The sequence below is a fragment of the Callithrix jacchus genome, chromosome Y (genome assembly GCF_049354715.1).
Source record: "Callithrix jacchus isolate 240 chromosome Y, calJac240_pri, whole genome shotgun sequence".
NCBI lineage: Eukaryota > Metazoa > Chordata > Mammalia > Primates > Cebidae > Callithrix > Callithrix jacchus.
The window spans coordinates 4,296,084-4,309,829 of record NC_133525.1 but is presented as its reverse complement, the minus strand read 5'-3'; the positions used below and the strand labels follow the sequence as shown (position 1 = coordinate 4,309,829).

Sequence of the window (13,746 nt, the reverse complement as noted above, 5' to 3'; positions counted from 1 at the left end):
ACATACACAGGCAGAGGCACAGATACACAGAAACAGACACACAGGCACACACACAGACACACAAACACACAGTCAGACATACAGACACACACATAGACAAACACACACAGAAAGACACACGCGCACAGTAACACACACAGAGACACATACTGACACACACACAGAGACACAGGCACACTCACAGACACAGACATACACAGACACATGCAGAGACACACAGGACACATACAGAGACACAGGCACACACACACACACGGACACACAGGCACACATACAGATAAACAGGCACATACATGCAGAAACACAGACACAAACATACAGGCACACACACAGAAACACACACACAGACATACAGACACAGACACACAGGCACATATACAAACACACACAGACACATACATAGAAACACGGACACACAGATATACACAGTAACACACAGAGACATACTGACACACATACACACACACAGAGACACAGACACAAACACAGACACACAGGCAGACACACAGACACAAACACAGACACACAGGCAGACACACAGACACATACACAGAGACACAGGCACACACATACACAGACACAGGCACACACAAACACACACACAGACAGAGACACACAGGCACACACACACAGTCACACATACAGACACACACGCACAGAGACACACACGCACAGTAACACACACAGACACATACTGACACAAACACACACAGACACAGAGGCACACTCACAGACATACACAGACACACACAGGCACACACACACACACAGGCATATATACAGATACACAGACAGGCATACACACACAGAAACACAGACACACAGACACACACAGAGACACATACAGACACACGTACTCACAGAGACACAGACACACAGGCACACACAGAGACACACAGACACACACAAAGCAGCTCAGATTGTTCATTACGGCTTTGTTATTCAAAGCAGTGACATTTCACGAAGTCTCGGCGAACACTGAATTAGCGCACAGCGAACCATTGCTCCTAGGGAAAGACCGGGCTAGCTTCCCAGAGGTCATCAACCCATCAACACCTAAGCCCGTCTTGCGTGGGTTTCTGTTTGAAGACACCGTAGTGAATACACATCGTGGAGTCACTCACATTGGTCTTGAAGCTGATAGCACTGAAACTTGTGCCTAAATGAAGCTCATCAGGTGTGTATTTCCGCAGGAGAGCATCCTAGCTTCCCCATACTTAGGGACGTGAGGTACCACCTCAGCAAAGACCTGGGGATATTTGAAAGCGCAAATTCTCTGACAAAAAGCGGGAAAACACAAAACCCAGCACTCGAGTAGACCTTGAAGAGAACCCTGTTGACCGTATGCGGTGGCACAAGAAGGCAGTGAGTGTTATGCTTTGTTGAACTTCAACTGAGAACACGGGGTATTGAGAAGCTCAATTCTGGCCAGGCGTGGCGGCTCACGCCTGTAATCCCAGCACTTTGGGAAGCCGAGGCAGGTGGATCACCTAAGTCCGGGAGTTCGAGATTACCCTGGCCAACATGACGAAACTCTCTCCCTTCTAAAAACACAAACAATTACCCAGGCACCTGTCATCCCAGCTACTTGGGAAGCTGAGGCAGGAGAATCGCTTGAACCCAGGAGGCGGAGGTTACAGTGAGCTGAGATCATGCCACTGCACTCCAGCTCTGTCCTGGCTGACAGAGTGAGACTCCGTCTCAGAAAAAGAAACAAAAAAGAACTTCAGTTTTTCTGCTGTTCTGTGTATGTAGAAAACATGCCGGGTGTAAGGAGAGAAACAGAAAGGTAACGACTGGGTCTGGGCTCTATACCACGGTGATGAAATAATCTGCACAGCAAACCCTCGTGACATGTGTCTACCTATGTAAGAAACTCTCACGTGTATCCCCGAATCAAAAATGAAAGTTCCAAATAAAAAAAAAAATTACGTGCCGGGAATATTGATCAGAGGATTACACATGCATTTTAGCAAGGGGGCAAGTTCACAAATACAGAATCCTTGAACGATGAAGGTTGTGTGTACACAGATTAAAACAATAAGAGTGTTTGTCATGGTGTCCAAAATATATCATTGTCTTTCTCAGAAAATTTAAAATCCCTCACCCTTGCAATATCCTGTGAATTAGGTTGTTACACCATGGGACTGATACAGGGGTGTCCTAGTCGGGGGAGGGAAGGGTCACAGAATTTGGGCCCCTCATCTGCCTCATTGCATCCTCTATCAGGCCATGAAAGCGTATCCCTTCTTTCTGAACCGGGAAAACTTCTATTCACCCCTCAAGGCTGTGGCAGAATGTCACCTTCTCCAGGAAGTCCTCTGTGATCCTCTTCCCTGGCCAACCCACATTCTTTCTCACAAGCATTTGTAAGAGGCGATTTGTAAGGGCTTTGCAGTTTAAGGAGCACAGCTGCAGTCTCCAGTTCTCAACTCCAGCAGCAAATGACACACATCTGAGGGGTTTTCCTAAGTCCTGATGCCCGGGCCAATTAAATCAGAAACTTTCCGAGGTGAGATGCAGGTGTCTATATGTTAAAGCCTACCCATGTGATGCAAACATGTGATCGACTCCGCAGGAGGCACCTGTTACAGATTCTTACCTCCTTAGTATGTCTTAAGAGGGCTTGTAACTTCTCTTCTACCTCTGCTGACTTACCCACGCTCTGCTAAAAATAGCGCCGGCCCCTCCAACCTGTTCTCCATGCTATTACCCAAAGAGGGGCCTTCAGCAGGTTAAGTGTCCCTGCAGAGCTGTCTGCATCAAACCCTTCAGGGGAACTTACATCTGCACTCCTTGGCAGCGGCAACAGAAGCAGCCATGATACGGCTCTGCAGCTCCTATAGTCCGAGATGAACTGCAGCCTCCCCACCCTCACTTACTGCTTCTCTACAGGGTGAGACAGTCTTCCTCTTCCTTACGTCTGTCTTCCTCTGCTCATTCTTGGAAGCTTAGCGTCCAGGGAGGGCCCCTCCTGGGAGAACTCTCTCTGATGCCCTGAGCGAGTGTGGTCCCTGCTCTGTGCTTCCAGACCGCCAGGGCTTCCATGCCCAAATTGATACCCTGGTCGTTACTGCCCAGGCAGAGAACACAGAACAGGGACCAGGTATGTCTTCTCTGTGCCCACAGCAAACAGCACCAAGAACACAGGTAGCATTTAACTTCAACCTATGTTGGCTAAAGGAATACACAAGAGAGCCAAGGACTGGGAGGGAGCATGAATGGCAGGTACGTGGATGGATGGGTGGGTGCATGGATGGAAGGGTGGGTGGGAGGGTGCATGGATGGATGGGTGGGAGGGTGCATGGATGGATGGGTGGGAGGGTGCATAGATGGGTGTGGCGGTGGGTGTGTGGATGCATGGGTGGGTGGGTGGGTGTGTGGATGGATGCATGGATGGATGGATGGATGCATGGATGCATGAATGCATGAATGCACGAATGCATGGATGCACAAATGCATGGATGCACAAATGCATGGATGCATGGGTGGGTGAGTGGATAAATTAGTGAGTAGGTGGATAGTTGAGTGGATAGCTGGGTGGATGGATGGGTAATTGGCTGGATGAGTGGAAGGATGGGCAGTGATGGGATGGATGGTGGTTAGGTGGATGGATGGTTGGGTGGACTAATGAGTGGGTGGGTGAGTATGTAGGTGAATGGATGGATGGATGGATAGATAGGTGGATAGATGGGTAGATGGATTAAAAGATGGATAGGTGAATACATAGATGGATAGGTGGATGGATGGATGGATGGATAGGTGGATGGGTGGATAAATTTGTGAGTAGGTGGATAGTTGGGTGGATAGCTGGGTGGATGGATGGGTAATTGGCTGGATGAGTGGAAGGATGGGCAGTGATGGGATGGATGGTGGCTAGGTGGATGGATGGTTGGGTGGACTAATGAGTGGGTGGGTGAGTATGTAGGTGAATGGATGGATGGATGGATAGATAGGTGGATAGATGGGTAGATGGATTAAAAGATGGATAGGTGAATAAATAGATGGATAGGTGGATGGATGGATGGATGGATGGATGGATGGATAGGTGGATGGGTGGATACATGAATGGATGAATAAAAAGATGGACGGGCAGTTGAGTGGGTGAGTGGGTGGGTAGATGGATGGAAGTATGGTTGGATAGGTAAATGGATGGTCGGGTGTATAGATGGCAGGTGGATGGATGGATTGGTAGGTAGGTGGATGGATGGATAGATGGATGAATGAATAGATAAGTGGATGGATGGATAAATGGGTGAATGGATGGGTGGATGGATAAACTGATGAATGGGTGAATGGATGGATAGATGAGTGATGGATAGATGACTGTATCAATTGATGAGTGGCTGGATGAACTAAAAGGATGGATGAATAGATGGATGTAGGTGTGGATGGAAAGAGGGGTAAATGAATGGATGGACTGACGAACAGATGCATGAATGGATGGGTAAATCAATGGGAGGATGGATGGAGGATGGATGGATGGACAGGTGCATGAATGGATACATAAATGAATGGAGGTTGGATGGATGCATGCATCGATGAATGAATTGATGAGTAAGTGAATGGCAGGATGGATTGATGGGTGAATAGATAAATGGATGGATGGATGCATACATGCATGCATGCATGCATGAACAAATGGGTAAATGGTTGGAAGGACATATGGACACCTAGAACGCAGAGACCCTGAGGAGCCGGAGAGGCCTTAGTGACTGGTCTGAGACAAGACTCAAGGGAGTTTTCTTCCATATAAAAATGCCCATTGGTGATTCAGGACATTCTCCTCCCTTTCAAGTCACACAAGTGGTGAAGGCAGGTCTGTTTACCCTGCACATGAAGCTACCAACTCCCAAGCCCAGCAGCCCCTATGCCCAGTGGGTTGATGGATGGATAGATAGACGGACGGACGGACCGATGGATGGATGGATGGATGGATGGATGGATGGATGGATGGATGGATGGATGGATAAATGGGTGGGTGGACGGCTGGGTGGGTGAGTTGGTGGGTGGATGGGTGGGTGGATGGATGGACTCATGTCCATGAGCATTTTTCCCCACGCTGATCATGAGATCACCAGTAAGCTCCTGAACTCTCTAACACCAGCATCTTTATCTACAAAAAGCCCATGAGATACATCTTAAGGGCTTGCTGAAGAGAACAAACTGAATGCTCTTTGAAAAATGTAGTCCACAGCACGGACATTCACATTCGAGAACCAGTCATGGGAAGTCACACGTAGGAGGGGATGAGCAGAACATCCGGTAGAATAACAATTCAGCGGTGTTTGACAACTCAGCCACGCAGAACCTCTGCAGGGCTTTTAAAATTCCTAATAGCAGGGTGCAGTGGCTCCCGCCTATAAACCCAACACTTTGCAAGGCCAAGGCAGGTGGAAGGCTTGAGTCCAGTAGTTCAAGACTAGCCTGGGCAACAGAGAAACACCCTGTCTCTACAAAAAAAAAAAAAAAAAACTAGCTGGTATGGTGAGGCATGCCTGTGGTCCCAGCTACTTGAGAGGCTGAGGTGTGAGGACTGCTTGAACCCAGGAGGTTGAGGCTGCGGTGAGCCATGACTACACCGCTGCACTCCAGTCTGAGTGACAGAGCAAAATATTGCCTCAAAAAATTAAAAATAAAAACACATAACACGTCTATAAAGCAGGCTACCCAGAAAGTCCTGGGCAAGAGTGACTTTTCCAAGCTTCCTGCAACGGGGCCAAAGCTGAGAACCTTGGCTCTAGGTCAGCAAGAGCCAATGGATGGGGGTCAAGCAGGTCTGCATCTGAAACCGTCACCCAGAAATCAGGAATGCAGGAGGGACGGGCACCACAGATGCCGGTGTATTCTTAGCCTGCACTCTGTAGGATTAAAATATTAAAATATGCCCACTAGCCTGGACAACAGAGTGAAACTCTGTCTCTAACTACACACAAGAGGCTCAGAGACCGGGGGTTCAAGGCTGCTATGAGCTGAGATCATACCACTGCACTCCAGCCTGGGCAACAGAGTAAGATCCTGGCTCAAAAAATAATAATAATTTTGTGGTCTGAGCATGGTGGCTCACGCCTGCAACCCCAGCATTTTGGGAGGTGGAGGTGGGAGATTTGCTTGAGCCCAGGGGTTCGAGACCAGCTTGGACTACATAGTGAGACCCCTATTCTACAAAAAGATTTAAAAAATTAGCTGAGTGTGGCACATGCCTGTGGTCCCAGCTCCTCAAAAGGCTGAGGTGAGAGATACCCCTGAGCCCAGGAGGTCAAGTTTGCAGTGAGCTACCATCATGCCACTGCACTCCAGCCTGGGAAAGTTTAAAATAAAATTTAAAAAAAGATTACAAGCCACCACCAAGTAATACATTTATGATATGAAGAGTGTGTAAGGAGCTTGTGGACAGCTGTGGCTGTCCGTGTTGTGTGTCTGCTGGATGCTGTGTTAGACCACAACCACAGCCTCTTGAGTAAAGACCTCAACACAGGGTGGGGCCGCTACCTTCATGATGGCCTCTGCAGGGTCCACAGAAGTCACGTGTTCATATCTGTCTCCTGCTTGCCACATCCAAAACTTCCCCGTCCTGCTATTCTAGGTATGAATCTCTGCATTAAATGCCTGACACTTTCCTCTCTGTGTGTGTCCCTTCAACTGCTGAGAACGTTTTGTGCTGAATTCATCGAAGACAGCCCCGTGTTAATTCACATTTAGAAGCAAACCTGCTCCCCACAGAAGAAGAAAACTAGCAGCCGCCGCAGGAGAGGCAGACTGGCAATCTTTGAGACCCGGCAGTAGTGATAAAATCTCTATGCCTCCACAAGTCCCTTGGCCCTTAAGGACAATGCAGTCTGTTTATTCTTGTCAGCATTCCCGTCCATCGTCTTCCTGCAGATACGAAGGCTCCTTCTGGTCAGCATCCCCTCGTGGATCAATGCTTGCCAAGGCGTATTTAGACAATAATTTTGCAGGGTCAGGCAAAGCAGACACAAACAAGAGGCTTGTCTGGCTGCCCTGTGTCCCATGAGTAATGTCTGCAGAGTCTCTGCAATGTAACGGCTCTGGCTGGTCTGCCACCTCCTCAGGAAGGACTGTCAGCTCAACCAATTACATTATTATCATTATCATTATTGAGACGGAGGCTCACTCTGTCACCAGGCTGGAGTGCAGTGGCGCCATCTAGGCTCACTGCAACCTCTGCCTCCCGGGTTCAAGGGATTCTCCTGCCTCAGCCTCCAGAGTAGCTGGAAGTACAGGCACCTGCCACCATGTCTGGCTAATTTTTGTATTTTTAGTAGAGATGGGGTTTCACCATGTTGGCCAGGCTGGTCTCGATCCCTTTACCTCATCCTCTGCCTGCCTCAGCCTCACAAGGTGCTGGGATGACAGGCGTGAGCCACCTCGCCTGGCCCTAGTTACATTGTTAACAGCTTTTAAACAGCGCCCTCGGAGAAACGCTTTGCTTGGCTCCCTGAAAAGCGGCAGCACAGCACTCCTACAGGTGCTTCTCAAAAGCAGAGGACCCGCCCCAGCCTAGAACACCTCTAAAAGTTGAGAAAGCAAAGTGCTTTAAAGGGGTTTGCGACCGCTTTCAAACTCATCCAGTTGCCGCCTGTGGCGACAAACAGGGTTTCGATCTCAGCCCAGCCCACCCAGACAGACAGCGCGAAAGCAAGCTTTGCCCATCCTGCTTCTTCAGCAAGGCTTTCCACGCAGCCCACGCGGATTTTCTCCTCTCCTCGGATGAACTTTCTTTGCAAAGCCGGGTGGCTGCATGGTCCTTTCACAGCCCACTTGAAAAGTGCTGGTCTGAATCTGACTCGCCGGGGAGAAGAAAGAAAGTTTCTGGCTTCCTGCTGGGGGAAATGTTCTTGTGATGACTAGGAGACCGTATGAGGCGAGGCGTGGTGGCAACCCTGAGTCATTCTAAAAACAAACCCGAAAACACGCCCATGGCCATCTCCCCAAAACTCGCCAAGGAACCACGCCAAGAAAGAATACCCAACAGAAAATGCAAGAAGAGGAAGTCCTTCTGGTCTCTAGAGATGTGAAAGATACCTGTTGGACAAACAGTATCTAGAAATGGTGGTGGATAACTGTGTTTCAGCCAAGAGACAGGATTCAATCAAAAAACAGCAGCAGCAAAGCCTCAAGCCCTGGACACTGTGCAGCCTGCAGCTACAGCAGCACCAGGAGACCACGTTCACAAGCAATCCCCACCCCACGTTCCCAGCAGGGAGAACGCAGGGGAACCACTGACGACAGGTGAAAATAAAACCTCACGAGCCTGGATGCTGAACCTCAGGACTCGGAATGAAGAAGCTTCCCTGCCATCTCATTCTCTCCCGCGAAGACTCAAAAGTCCTTTGTCTTTCTCTTGCCAATGCTCTAAAAACGGACTGTTCTTTGCTGAGGACGCTAGAGCAGCTAGAATTCCAACCCCCCTCCTTGAAAACGACCCATGCCTGGGTCCCTGCCATGTATCAGTGAAAAGCGCATGACAATACAGTTTGCTTTGTTTTCCCCTTGTTAAGCTGTCTTTGGTTACAGGAGTCCCTTCCCAGTAAGAATGTAGGACAGTTGATTTTAAAAATGATTTTTCAGGTGGCTCACACGTGTAATCCCAGAACTTTGGGAGGCTGAGGTGGGCAGATCACTTGAGGCCAGGAATTCGAGGCCAGGCTGGCCAACAGGGTGAAACCCCGTCTCTACTAAAAATACAAAAATTAGCCAGGTGTGCTGATGCACACCTGAAATCCCAGCTATTTGGCTGGCTGAGGCAGGAGAGCCACCTGAATCCAGGAGGCAGATGTTGCAGTGAGCGGAGATCCTGCCATTCATTGCACGCCAGCCTGGGTGACACAGCCAGGCTCTTGTCTCCAAAAAACATTGTTTTTTCCAGTCTGGGCAACATAGCAAGACCCTGTCTCTACAAAGAAACGTAAAACTGGCCAGGCATGGTGGTGTGTGTCTGTAGTCCCAGCTACTGCAAAGGCTGAGGTGGGAGGACTGTTTGAGTTCAGGAGGTGGAGGCTGCAGTGAGCTCTGGTCGAACCCCTGCTCTCCAGTCTGAGCAACAGAGCGAGACCTCCACCTCACAAAATTACTTTTCAGCCTGGCCAACATAGCGAAACCTCATCTCTACTAAATATACAAAAAATAGCCAGACATGGCATTGCATGCCTGTAATCCCAGCTAACCAGGAGGCTGAGGCAGGAGAACTGCTTGAACTGTGAGCCGAGATGGTGCCACTGCACTACAGCCTGGGCAACAGAGATTCCATCTATAAAAAAACAAAACAGAACTTTTCTTCCTTTGCACCCCTAAAGACACGTAGGTCTTATTTCTTACCATGTCTGTGAATCACAAAGGACACGATTCTTTTCCCCTAAAGTAAGGAGAGTGATCTGAAAACGTTCAGCCCGACTGAAAAGCACCACAAGCTCCATGTAGCTAGTGAGAAGTCCACCTCCCTTGGGGAAAAGACACCTAAGTTAGAAAGCATTCCAGACCGTATCCATGAAATCCTGCCAGGATCTTCCTAAGTGCCCAATTGGTGAAAGTGTCGTATGAGCTGCATTTCTTTCTAAATGACAGCATGTAACCAGCGTAGGGCCTTCCAGAAGAAAAGTGACTTACAAACAAACAAATGTAAAATCACGTTCTTGAATACCTCCAAAGTGTAAAGGCACGTATTTGTCCTCACATGAAAACTGTGTCTCACAGACAGAGAAAGGAGAAAGAGTGAATGCAGGGAGGTTTTTTGTTTGTTTGTTTGTTTTTGAGACTGAGTCTCTCCGTGTCGCCCAGGCTGGAGTTCAGGGACACGATCTCGGCTGACTGCAACCTCTGCTTCCCGAGCTCAGGCAAGTCTCGTGACTCAGCCTCCCAAGTAACTGGGATTATAGGCGTGCACCGCCACGCCCGGCTAATTTTTGTCATTTTAGTAGACTCTGGGTTTCCCACGTTGGCCGGGCCGGTCTTGAACTCTTGGCCTCGTGTGATCCCACTGGCCCTGGCCTCCCAAAGTGCTGGGATTACAGGCATGAGCCACCTCACCCGACCTAAAGCAGGAGGTTAAATACAAAACAATCAACTTTTACCACAGCCAAAAGCTGGCAGAAAATCAAGGCAAACTCGCTGAAGGATAAAACCCACTTCCTCTGCCCAGAAGGCAGCAACGTTCCCCTAATAACTTCTGCATACACACCCAGGGGCAGGAGACAGAGCTCCGGAGAGGCTGAGAAAGCGAAGCGCAGGCTTCCTCTGCTGCGGTGAGGGAATCCCGAAGAGACCTGGTATTGTTCCACAGATGTGGGCCCATGTAGGGGTTTGGAATTTTTCAAACTGCCCAGGCCACTGTGCCTGCTGGGGTCAAAAAAGCCTTTTCTGGAAAGCAGGGATGCATCGGGTGTGTTCTACGCTACTGTCAGGGATGGGACACTCCCAACCGCAGAGCCAGCCCTAAATCTGTGCCTAGGCATAACTCCCAAGCCCTCCTCCCGGTTTTCTTCCCTCAACACAATTGGCACTTGGCACCAGATGAGTTCCTTGTGCTGGGGTCTGTCCTGGGCCTCAAAGGATTCTGAGAGGCTTCCCTGAGCAGCCTTTTCCACAGCAGGATGGTGGCAGGTCCCACCCCAGGGTGGCCACCAAAAACTGTCTGCAACCTTGGCAAAGGGTCTCCTGAGGGCCAACGTCACCCTGGGAAGTCCTGCTCTCTATAAAGCTGGTGCCTCCTTGTTTCCTCTGCAGCCTTCCCCCAGCTCCATCCATCCCATCTCACAGAGGCCGACAGCCCTGCCTGATCTCAGCCCGAACTGCCATTCGGGCCTGGTTCCCCGAAACGCTGAGATCAGGCAGGGCTGTCGGCCTCTGTGAGAGACCCTCCCCCTAGGCTCCGTGGGGTTTTGCAGCCCGATGCATACTGCTGCAGGAAAAGTGCGTTCTGAGCATCACCAACTCAAAGTTGAAGTTTCCTGATGAAACAACACGTGTATTAATATGACCGGGACAGGGGGTTTCCATCTCCATCTCTAGTAGGGTGGCACTGGAAAGCGGGGGTGACAAGGGTCCCCCAAGGACATCCAGCAGTGCTGAGGGCCCGGCTTTCCTCTGCGATTGGAAGGACAGACTGGCCCCTGCTATCTGCCTGTCTGCCGCCCTCACCACCCACCCAACCCCTGTGCAGCCACCCTTCCCCGGACGCGAAGTCTCCGCCGTCTCAGGGCTCCTAAGCCCAGTCTGCTTCCAAAACTAGGGAGCTCCAGATGAACACTACTGCGGGATTAAAAAGTGTGCAACGCCTTGTTGTGAGCTCAGAGAAGATAAGGCTTTAGCCCCCTCTCTCCTCCATTGACCTGTAAAGCCGGACCAGCTGGCAATTCTGTCCCCAGGTCTTCAAAACCCAGCCAAGGCCCTCATCAAGCTCCACCACTTGGAACGCCTGAGTTATTTCGTGATGGAACCATAGCGGTCCTTGTCGCCCTGTGTGTCCTGTCCGCCTGTTTGGATGCCTCTCTTCTCCTGGAAACTAAATTCTTCAGACACCAGAACTCTTTTGGATATATTTTCCTGCCCCAAGCACACGGCAGCTGCAAAGGAGGGAATGAATGAATGCATGAAGGACAGACATGCGTTAGCGAGACGAGTGAAAACGCCCTTCTGCAGGTGCCTTGGGAGCAGATGCAGCTGATCAAACCCTGCAGAGCCCTCCCTGCTAAGGAAAAAAGAGAAACAGGAAGCCGCCTTTGGAACCTCCCTGCGGGCTGTACACGCCTCCAAGTTTTACAAAACGGAGCCAGCCACACTGTCAGCTCTACCAAGGGAAAGCGCAATTTCCAGGATACCCGGGACGCGCGGGCCGGGCGCGGTGGCTCAAGCCTGTAATCCCAGCACTTTGGGAGGCCGAGGCGGGTGGATCACGAGGTCAAGAGATCGAGACCATCCTGGTCAACATGGTGAAACCCCGTCTCTACTAAAAATACAAAAATTAGCTGGGCATGGTGGTGCGTGCCTGTAGTCCCAGCTACTCGGGAGGCTGAGGAAGGAGAATTGCCTGAACCCGGGAGGCGGAGGTTGCGGTGAGCCGAGATCGCGCCATTGCACTCCAGCATGGGTAACAAGAGCGAAACTCCGTCTCAAAAAAAATACAATAAAATAAAGAGCGTGTAAACCCATTAGCAGCTCCTCCCTACAAACAGAGACCAGGCCTCGTCACCGCAGCTCCGGGCTGAGCGCGACCCTATGAACACCAGCAGGAAATTTCGCGGCACAAACCGGGCCTCCTCTGCCCTCCCAGAGCTGGGCGTTCCCGCCTCTCATTCCTCAGTTTGTCCAGCCCTGATAAGGCTGGTCAAGTCTACACTGCCTGCAAGCCGCTCTCCTTAAAAGCCTGCCCACAGGAAGGGGCAGAAACGCACCGTCTAGTGGAATTGATAGCACATCACACCCAGCGGGGTCCCCGTTTTCCTTTCGACGCGAGGGAAACAGAAAACCACCAGAAAATAATAACCAGAACGAGGCCCGGTTTAGGGCGCGGGAGGGTGACCGTGGCTCCCCCGTCTCTGGATACTTTTTCTGTTTTCCCAACTCTCCAGCGCTACACATGGACAATCTGGTAACCACGCGTTTCTTTCAGAAATTCCCGGGGCCTGCATCCACACCGGAGTTTTGAACGGTTTCAGGGCTCAAAGTTTGTTTCCAACTGTTCCTTCCCCTCCCCCCATCCTCCGGGCTCCCAGCGATTCCAAATTTAGGCCCGGGACGCAGGGCGTGGCTGCGAGAGGCGACTCCGGGGCGGCCTCCGCGCGCGGCCTAAAGACGCAAGTCCCAGACCCCGAGGGGAGAGAGCGGGGTGGGGTCAGGGGCTGATGCCAACGGGCAGAGAGATCCGTTAGAAAAGCCTTATCAGGGCTGGACAAACTGATTAGGAAGAATGAAATGCCACCTCTCCCAAGGTCACCCCCAAAATTAAGAGTTTGGGCCTCCGACAACAAACGCTGACCTTCTCCCTCTGGAATGCGACTCCCACCCGGCCCCAGGAGAGAACTGGGGAGAAAGTGGGCGCCTCCTCCATGCCTGGGCCCCCCTGGCCACAGCGCGTCCCGCCGCGGTTAGGGAGGGGGGTCCCGGTGTCCCCTCGGGGCGCCCCCCAATTCCGCACCCGCAAGCGGATCCCCAGGCCCGGCCCGCGCCCCACGAGTCCCCCCCGCACCCGAATCCCGCCGCTGGCTCACCCGGGGCGGCCACCAAAGCGCCGAGCAGGCGGAGGAGCAGCAGCAGCGCCAGCGCGGACCCGCGGGCCATGGTGCGCCCAGTGCGCGCAGGGACGCTCTCCCGAGTGCAGCGCGCGGGCGGTAGCGGCGGCAGCGAGACTGGCACCCCTGGGCCGTGTAGGGCGGAGCTCGGAAGGACCCGAAGGGGGCGGGTGAGGGGAGCCGCCCCGCAGGCTCAGCCCGGGCCGCGCCCGCCCGGCCCCGCCCCACCCCGGCCTCGGCGCGCTTAGGAGGGGCGGAAACGCCGGGCCGGGGGAGGGGACCGAGAAGGAGGCGGGCGGGGCCGAGGGGAGCACGGGACACCCCGCTCCCTTCCCAGCAAACCGTGGAGTCCACACATCCGCGAGCCCGTCTCCAGGACCCTCAGGGGGCGCCGACCCGGAGCAAAGAGAAATCCAACATTCTCAGGAAAGTGCGGGTCCCCCACCTGTCTGCATCCCCGTAAATTGCACGCCCCAGGGAGGCCCCTAACTATAGTGGC

General features: G+C 51.9%; 1 protein-coding gene across 28 annotated transcripts in view; it reads right to left on the bottom strand.

Moving 5' to 3' along the window:
• Positions 1-13,369, bottom strand: part of LOC118142883 (glycoprotein Xg) — a 73,695-nt gene extending 60,326 nt beyond the window's left edge. For all 28 annotated transcript variants that reach the window (XR_013531866.1, XR_013531867.1, XR_013531874.1 and 25 more), the window contains exon 1: positions 13,227-13,369. The gene's annotated coding sequence lies outside the window, so the exon portion shown is untranslated. The remainder of the gene's footprint in view (positions 1-13,226) is intronic.
• Positions 13,370-13,746: the final 377 nt, after the last annotated feature.